This window comes from Theropithecus gelada, chromosome 7b (assembly GCF_003255815.1).
Source record: "Theropithecus gelada isolate Dixy chromosome 7b, Tgel_1.0, whole genome shotgun sequence".
Classification (NCBI taxonomy): Eukaryota; Metazoa; Chordata; class Mammalia; order Primates; family Cercopithecidae; genus Theropithecus; species Theropithecus gelada.
Window position 1 is genome coordinate 18,485,575 of NC_037675.1, and position 9,659 is coordinate 18,495,233.

Sequence of the window (9,659 nt, forward strand, 5' to 3'; positions counted from 1 at the left end):
GTTTTGTATATTCCACAGGGTAGGGCTGCCCCTGTATCGTAGCTAGCGGAGGTTGGAGCTGGCACATGGGGAGGAGGGTCTAATAATTATTTGTGGCTGGGAAACTTATTTATTGCTAGCATAAGACAGAGGAAGGAGGAGGGGATGGAGTCGTGACTCCCTGGTGATGGGACTCCTGTTTATTTTGCTTTTTATTTTGGAATAAATGGATTTAGCCATACTGCTCGGCCTGGTGTGTTCCCATTTCCCTCACTGGGTCCTGGAGTTTGTGCCACCGGATGGGGAGCCCCAGAGTGTCTGAGCATGTCCAGCTGGGCTGTTGGGGACCTTCCAGGCCTGTTACCTGTTGCTGCCTGGTGACACCTGGGGGATTCCATGGGGACTGCCATGGAGCCTATGGCGTGCAGTCTGGCCCTGACAGCCAATAGACTCAGAAGCCTGATCTGGCGGTGGCCGGGAAGACAGGTACCAGCACCTAAGGGCACTGACCTCCACCCACCCCAGGCTTCTTCCGTTCTGTCCCCTTGCCTCCCTCTACTGTCTGCACCTGGTGGCCTGTTCCGTCTCTCCCTCTAGAGTGCTGGCTGCCCCTCAATCTCCCTCCAGGCTGAGTTCATGGCCCTGCCCCCTGTTGGCCAGAGCCAGCTTCACAGGATAAGAGCCAGCTAAGCTTCAGGGGCTTTCCAGGAAAACAGTCCCTTGGAGAAGGTATGGCCTTTTCACCACTCCCAACAGCACCCTAGAAAAGGCTTGGTCTTTCTCCTCCTCTGAGCTCCACAGAAAACACAGTCAGCAGAGGATACATTTCCCCGTCATCCAGAAATGGGTTTGATTCTCAGCTGAGGGACAGCAGAACTGGTAGAGATTGTCAGGTACCACAGAGGCCTGCACAGCACCGCCATACTTGGTGGGGGGGTGGGAAGGATGGTGGGGATGTCCATCCTTCCTGGATGTCCTTCCTGGATGTCCACAGGCCGGGCATGACAGGGAGGCTCACTAGAGGTGGTGCACTTTGAAGGGGCAATGTCAGGGGACAGATTTCTCTTGTTGGGCCACAAGACTCCAAAAGACCAGCACGGTTACTGATTCCCAGCGCTAGAGGCGAGGTGGTCGGCCACGTGTTCGTGTATATATACATATTTAAAGATATTTATAGATCAGGGCAGGGGCTTACCACAGAGGGGGCACAAGTTTTCAGTAACGGTCACACCTGGATGTGTCCGCTCACCACTACAACAGACTAAGTCACAGATGTAGGGGACAGGCTTTGGGGCTGGGGGAGCCACTGTGAAGTCACAGAACAGCCACCCAGGCAAGCTTGGAAAGGGAGGTCTCCAAGAAGAGGACGGATCCGTTTAGAGGTTGAAGTGGGGTCTGAGGCTCTGAGGATGGCATGGTCTTGCCTGACCCATTCGGCTCGCAGTTAGAGTGAAAACAGGAGAGAGAAAAGCGAGCAGAGAGCTGGAGAGGCAAGTGCAGAGCACAGGTGTGCCACAGCAGGTGTGGGAGGGCTAGGGAGGGGAGGGCGCATGTGTGGGTGTGGCAAGGTTCGTGGAAATGGGTTGGAAGGGAAAGGGGAGGAAGATGGAGGGAGGAGCTGAGCTTCACGGGTTGTGCCTGGGGGCTGCAGTGTCCACCCCATCCCACACACACTGGCCTCTTCCAGGACACCCAGGCAGTGCACCCACTGTTCAGAGCAATGCTCAGCCCCCTCGGGCTTCCCTCATCTCTGGTCATCCATCTCCCAACCCACCAGCCCGGGGCCACCTCTTGCCTTTGGGAGTCCAACGCAACAACCACCAGCCCTGATAAACAAGGAACAGTGCTTGAACCAGGGTGATGAAGCTAAAAGGGATGGATGGCTGGAGTGATCACTGGAGCCCCGTCTGGACAGTCAGAAAGCCCAGGACCCTGGGGGAAACAGGGAGGGCAGGCAGCCGGATGCCACTGGCTATAGATGTATAAGTCTAAGAGGAGAGCCTCAGCTTGTTGGGGGTTGCAGGTCGCACAGGTGAGGCTGGACCCTTCCTGTTGGGAAAAGCAGAACAGGGAGAGTCCATGGCAAGGGAGATGGGCGGGCTTGCTGGGCGGAGCTCAGCCGGGCCAGCAGCCACTGTGGTTCTCTTGGCTGAATAGCAAAGGCAACCTCTAGAAGCAATAGGCCAAGGTGTGTGAGCCTGCTGGCTGGCGGTAGTGCATCAGCTGGGGCCAGGGACCCTGCCTTCAGTCACAAGCTAGCAGCTATGATGGTACCTGGGAGGGAGAGAAGGGGGCTGTGTGTCCCTGACTGGCCTGTGAGGTGTGTTGTTGGTTGATCATGTGTATGGGACTCTCGAGGTTTTATCCTCAATCACCACTGAATTGCCGACAGATAGAGGAGGTGGGACCCTGACTATCACCCCTGCTCTGCAGTGGATTTGGCTCTCAGCACTCCCAGGCTGGGAGCTGGATGCCCTGCCCTGGAAGCATGACTCAGACTGCACAACAGGTACGGTGTGCCCAGGATGACATTCCTAGGCCTCTGGCCACCTCAGAGTACAGCCCCACACATAACCTCCTCCAAGCTCTCAGCTCTTACACTATAAACCACGAGCTCTCTGATAGCTCCAGAGAGCACCCATGTCTGCCAGCTTGGGCACAGAGCCTGCTCCAAGAGCCCAGGGTCAGCCATGGAGGCTGTGGGGCTTTGGGCCTAGTAGGGGCCAGCCCTGGTACCTGCGTCCAACCAGGAATCGTCCATGGGCCCCCGTGGACATGCTGATGGTGATCGTGTTGATGTCGCCAATGATGCTGACCGCCTCCTTTAGCACTTGGTACATGCACAGTATCTCGTTGCACCACTGTGCCTGCTCTGCCGACTCTGCTGACTCCTCCATCAGCGTGTCCTGGTCCCCACGCGAGTACAGGTGGAACAGCAGCTCCGAGAAGATGAACTCCTTGGTCTGAGAGTGGGCAAAGAAGGAAGGAGGTTGGGACCTGATGCCTGTGCTGCACTGGCCTCCTGCCGGGCCCTGGTGGGACTGTGTGCTGTACTTGGAGCCCTGATTGTTGCTTTTCAGATGTGGCTTCTACACCACTTAGACTCAAAGATCTGCCTCCCCACAGCCCTTTTCTCACTCAGAAAGGGACATTGAGGTCCAGAGGAAAAGTCACGTGTCCAAGGTCACAGATCTGGGAGGGGACCCTGGACCTATCATGCCACCAGGACACCTGTCTACTCTCGTTGTTTCAAAATGTTTTTGGAGATAGGATCTTGCTCTGTCACTAGGCTGGAGTACAGTGGGCGAGATCACCGCTCATGGTCTGGAACATGCCTCCCTCCGTGGACCTGGTCCCATAGGGCTGGTCGGCATCTCCCCCAGGCCAACATGGCCACCTGCATCTCCAGTGCCAAAGGAACCTCCTGTCCCCATGAGGCGGTGCACGCATGTTGTTGATCATGATGTGCATGGTGGTCTTGGGCATGACACCAACCATGAGGTCCCACACTGTCTTGTTGACAATGACCATGTAGGACTCCACCAGGTTCTGGGTAGTTTCCATTTACCACTCCAGCTGTGGGTCCATGGAGTAGATGAAGCTGTCGGAGCCATTCTCCTTGGCCTTGCTGTCCTGTCATGGAGCACACAAGGGCATCAGGGTGGCCAGGCCATGCAGCCAGGCTCCAGGGATCCCTAGGATCTCAGCCCCTCCAAGGGTACCTGGAACATTGAGGCACAGAGAGAAGCAACTGGCCCGAACACACACCCAGCTCTAGACGGTTTCACGTCTCTGCCTCTCAGGACCACAGACTCCTGTGATTCAAGTTTTGTCTTAGTTCTGACTCTAGTATCCAGAATTTGCCTCAAGTTACCAATCCAGAAATTGTAAAAGAACATCTCCAGGTCCCTTGCTTGAAGACCTGGCCAGAGCTTGTGCTAGGCTGCAGATGCCTGGCAGGAGGCAAGAAAAGGGCATACTTACTTTCCCCTTGTCCTGGGAGGCCCACTCACCAACACTGCCACCCCTGCTGCCACCAGGGAACACGGCAAAGTAGACACACACAGAGAGGAAAATGGGAAGTGTTGAGTGAACCTGGGACACTGCACCCCAGCTTTAATGTGTTGTTGAATTCAATTAGCTAATATTTTGTTGAGGATTTTTGCATCAATATTCATCAGTGATATTGGCCTGTAGTTTTCTTTTTTGGATGTATCTTTGGTTTTGGTATCAGGATAATACTAGCCTCGTAGAATGAGTTTGGAAGTCTTCCCTCCTCTATTTTTGGAATCGTTTGGGTAAGGTTGGTATTAGTCTACTTCAAATGTTTGCTAGAATTCAGCAGTGAATCATCAGGTCCTAGGCTTTTCTTTGCTGGGAGACTTTCTATTACCACTTTGATCCCATTATTTTTTATTGGTATGTTCAGGTTTTGGATTTCATCCTGGTTCAATCTTGGTAGTCTGGATGTGTCTTGAAATTTATCTAGTTTTAGTAGGTTTTCCTATTTGTTTGCATATAGTTGCTGATAATAGCCACTAGTTTTTTTTTGTTTGTTTGTTTTTTGTTTTTTTGAGTGGGGGGGAATGGAGTCTCACTCTGTTGCCAGGTTGGAGTACAGTAGGGCGATCTCGGCTCACTGCAAGCTCTGTCTCCCAGGTACACGCCATTCTTTGCCTCAGCCTCCCGAGTAGCTGGGACTGCAGGCACCCACCACCATGCCCAGCTATTTTTCTGTTATTTTTAGTAGAGATGGGGTTTCACTGTGTTAGCCAGGATAGTCTCGATCTCCTGACCTTGTGATCTCTCCGCTTCGGCCTCCCAAAGTACTGTGATTACAGGCGTGAGCCTCCGCGCCCAGCCTGAGTTTTTGCGGTATCAGTTGTCATGTTTCCTTTTGTTTGTCAGTGTTTTAATCTTTTCAAAAAAACAACTTTTAAAAAATTATTTTATTTTATTTTTACTTTTGGAGACAGAGTTTTGCTCTGTTACCCAGGCTGGAGTGCAGTGGCACAATTTCAGCTCACTACAACCTCTGCCTCCCAGGTTCAAGTGATTCTCCTGCCTCAGCCTGCTGAGTAGCTGGGATTACAGGTGCGCACCACCACGCCTGGCTAATTTTTCTATTTTTAGTAGAGACGTGGTTTCACCATGTTGATCAGGCTGGTCTTGAACTCCTGACCTAATGAGGTGCCCACCTTGGTCCCCCAAAGTGCTTGGATTAGAGGCATGAGACACCGTGCCCAGCCCACATTTTGTTTTTAAATTTTACTTATTTACTTTTTCTTTTTTCTTTAGAGAAAGGGTCTCATTCTGTTGCCCAGGGTGGAGTACAGTGGTGCAATGACTCATTGTAACCTTGAACACCTAAACTCAAGAGATCCTCCCACCTCAGCTTCATGAGTATCTGGGACTACAAGCCTGCACCACCACACCTGGCTAATTTTTCTAGGTTTCGTAGAGACAGGGTTTTGCTATGTTGCCCAGGCTGGTCTTGAACTCCTGGCCTCAAGCAATCCTCCTGCCTTGGCCTCCCAAAGTACTGGGATTACAGGCATGAGCCACCATACCTGGCCTATATATACATTTTCTTTTCCAAGCTATATAAAGTATGCTATATGCATCCTTATGGAATTTGGTTTTTTTTCACTTAATATTATATTGCTAAGATTCTTATTGTTGTTTATAGCTGGCGTTCATTCTTTTTGACTGCTTGTGACCTCACCAGAAGATAGAGATCCTGAGATCTCTTAAGAACTGCTGCTGGGAGTATACACTGGTATGACCACTTTGGAAAACAGTTTGGCTCCATCTCATAAGGTTGAATATTCACACTCGTCCTAGCCCAGCAATTCTACTCTAAATGCAACAGAAATTCTTGCCTATATAAAACAGGGGATGTGGACAAGGAATGTTCCTTACAGCTCTGTTCAAAATAGCAAAAACCTATTGCCCATCAGCTGGAGAGCAGGTGACTAAATTGTGCTTTTTATTCCTTTTGATTTCCTGTAGTCTTATGATGCAAGTGGCTTTCCCATGGCTAGCATGGGGAGGGGGATACTCTTGGCAATCTGTGGTGGCAGTCCTGCTTAGCCCTAGGGCAATTGGTGCCGACCAAAACAAGAGTAAATAGAACAAGGTGCCCCATTGAGCCAATGCCTTGGGTCCCTGAAGGTATAGTCTATACCTGTAGGAAATAGCCATCATACAAAACAGTGTCTTCAAATGCTTCCGGGCTGAGTCCAAAGGACACCGTCTCCCAAAACATTACAAAGTTTATTGGGGTTACCATTTATCAAGCATTTATCATGTACCTGATCATGTACTAGTGTACTAATTGCATGCATTATTTTATTATTTTATTTATGTACTTATTCATTTATTTGAGATAGGGTCTCTCTCTATTGCCTGGGCTGGAGTGCAGTGGCACAATCAGAGCTCACTGCAGCCTCAAACTCCTGGGCTCAGGTGGTCTCACCTCAGCCTCTCGAGTAGCTGGGACTACAGGCCTAAGCCACCAAGTCCAGCTCATTTTTTAAAGAACATTTTCATAGAAATGAGGTCTGGCTTTGTTGCCCAGGCTAGTCTCGAACTCCTGGCTTCAAGTGATCCTCCTCCTGCAGCCTTATTATTGCATTTAATCTTCACCATCACTCTATAAGAGTGCCTGGGGGTAGGTGCTCCACACAGTAGCAATATAGCAACCTCCACTCATAGGTGACAACAAGACTCAGTGTAGTCAAGCAACTTTTCAAAGGTCACACAGCTGGAGGGTAGCTGAGCCAGGATGAAGACTTAAGACTCTAAAGCTGGTGCGCCAGTAAATGAGAAAATCTCTGGGGGTTCAGGATAGCTTCCTCCCAAGAAATCTTTCTCCAAAGATTCTAAAAACAATGACAGATCCATCTTTCATAAAACTAACAAAACTAGTTCCCCTTCATTTTGAGGGGGAGGAGGATAAATGTTAGATAAGCTCTAGGGTATCCCATTTTAATCCTACATATTTGTAAGGCAACTGCCAGGACAGCACCACAAACCTAAAGAACCATGCACAGCTGTCTCTGTGGGAATGGCATGTCCATGGATGTAAAGATTTTCCAATGTGTGGTTACAGGCCAGTGGCATCATCCTCAGTCACAGGGTAAAGGGCAGCTAGGCCTGGTCTGCTAGGCACCACCGTGAGAATCTGCTGAGCTTTCCAACTAGTTTATCTGTTGTTTGCAATGAAAGATGCCCTGAAAAGAAGGTGTGTGGGTGGGAAGGGTTCTGATTTGAGGTCCCCTGATCCGGGCACGATCTCCTTCCCCAGTCGCAGGAATCAGGGACTCCATCTATAAACACAGGATCAAGCTATGTCCCCCAGCCCCCTCTTTCAACCAGGTGCCACCCTCTGCTTCTCTTCCATAGACAGCCTAGAGCTGCCAGCATTCCCTTAGGATCTGTGCCCTCGGGCCTGGCTTAATTTTTTCCTCTCCAAAGAGCCATCTGTAGGGCCAGAGGCTGACAAAGTCTAACTCATTACTGGATGCCAGTTCCTCTGCTTGACTTTCAGTGATTCCTACCTTACCCTGGGGTTTTATGTTTCTTGTCTCAACAGTAACATTTCTCATTCCTCCACAAGTTGAATTGCTCACTCCAGCCAACTGAAGCATGCTCTTCTTGACACAGTTAGCTCTAGGCACATGGTTGGTGCAAAAAAAAAAAAAAAAAAGAAAAGAAAAGAGCATTATGTCAATTTCATTGATCAGCAAAAGTGATGACTCCACTGCCAAGTCAAGTTGATAGTGCCTGGGCCTCTGAGTTCAAGAGCCTTCTAGAAAAAGAGCTCTGAGCTGAAACAAGAGCATGCACACATGTGCATCTCTCTGGGTCTGATGAGATAATTTGGATACTTGGTTGTTATCCTTGATCGTTTTCCTGTCTCATTAATGCACGTGTAGCCAACACAATAAGAATCATAGCTAATAACGGCTAAAGCTGAGGACTTTCCTGCGCCAGGCAGTGGCTTTAAAAACTTTAAAGTTTTCACATAGACTCTCATTGAATAATTTCTGTTTTTCAGATCAAGACACTGAGACTTACTATCACATTTGGGATTAAATTAAAAAAAAAAAAAAAAAGAAACTGAGGCTTAAAGCTGTCAAATATTTCACAGCCAGCAAGTGGCTAAGTTGGAACCTGAACCCAGGCAGTCTAGCCCAGGGATCCTGTGCTCTTACCCATTATCCAGTGTTGGCTACACAAAACTAATGTGTACACATCTTCAGCTATAGTTTAAGTGGATGACATATTTTTCACTATATTTTATGTAGGTGACTTTCAGTTTGGGGGTATTCTACTTACATAATCTATTCAGCTGGATATTAACTGAGAACAAATAGAAACTAATGAACTCTGAAAAACATAAAACATGAGCAACATGATGTCACCACAAAAGACAAATCAGCACATAGCCTTTTTGTGACTGTATTTTGCCCAGGAACTAATAATCAGCCTGAACTCAGCAGTGCTCTGTTCTCTTGGGAGACACACTCACCCACTCACCCACCCTTGGGACACACACACACACACACACACACACACACACACACGAGTTTGTGGTTATGCCGGGAGTGTGAGGAAGGGATCAGATGGGTCGCACAGAAAGGTGCTGCGTCAAGGGGAGGAGCGGGCAGCCAGGAGCGAGTGCACGCTCTGGACTGGTGTACCCGCCGAAACGGGTGCGCGCGGGTGCGCCGGGTTGAGGGGTGAGGGTTGTGGGGTGAGGAGTGAGGGGTGACAGGGACGGTGGCAGGGTGGGGGCAGCCCTTTCCCAGGTGGTAGCTGGGGCGGTGGTGCTGTTGCCCTTTTAAGCTGCGGCTTGACAGGAGCCTTGCCTCCTGTCTGTGGAGTCAGTTACAAATGGAGCAGCCCCCCAGGCCGCCACACAGCTCCCGCCAAGGCCTCCGTGCCCCTTGCCATTTTCCAGCCGGCTCCCACCAGGGTCCAGGCGGCGGGGAGAGGCCGAGTCGCTAGAGCTCGGCCGGGCGGCCCTGCCAGGTGGTCTGGGCCATGACAGTGGCTCCGGAGGAGGGCTCCCCTTCTGCGCCCCTCCCCGCGGAGATGAGGGGAAGATGTCCGTGTCAGGGTTCAAGGCCAAACTGAAGTTGCTGGCGTCTATCTTCCACAAGAACCAGGAGCCCAGCCGCCGCTCACGCTCCACTACAACATCACCGTGAGGCGCCCGGCGGCGGCCTCGCGAGGCAGGCCGAGGGCGGAGAGGGGGCGCCCAGAGTCCCGGGACAAAGGGGAGCCTGCCCCGGAGAGGCCCGGGTTCCCCGCCCCTTTCTCCCTCAACTGGCCCGGCCCTGCCCGGGGACTGCGCAAGGTTTGGGTGGGAGGAGGCGGAGGGCGCGTCTCTGGGCGACTCGCGCCCGGCTGGCTTGGGGGCTGCTGGATCCTCTTGGCCCCCGCCGCCGCGCCCCGAGGTGGAAGCCCGCGGAAGCCAGAGCCCTCTCGGGACCCAAGGTCGTCCTCAGTCAGCCGGCCTGCTTCTGGGACCGCGACAGGGCGGGGCAGGGCGGCTCCAGCTTTGTTTGAGCCCAGGCGGGGAATGGGAAAGGCCTTTAAGATTTTAGGTGTTTTGGCCCAGTGCAGTGGCTCATACCTGTAATCCCAGCACTTTCGGAGGCCGCGGCGGG

The 9,659-nt window shown here is 51.4% G+C and overlaps 1 pseudogene; it reads right to left on the minus strand.

Annotated features, from left to right (window-relative positions):
• Positions 1-2,574: 2,574 nt before the first annotated feature.
• Positions 2,575-7,631, minus strand: LOC112629201 (annotated as a pseudogene).
• Between the last annotated feature and the right edge of the window lie 2,028 nt (positions 7,632-9,659).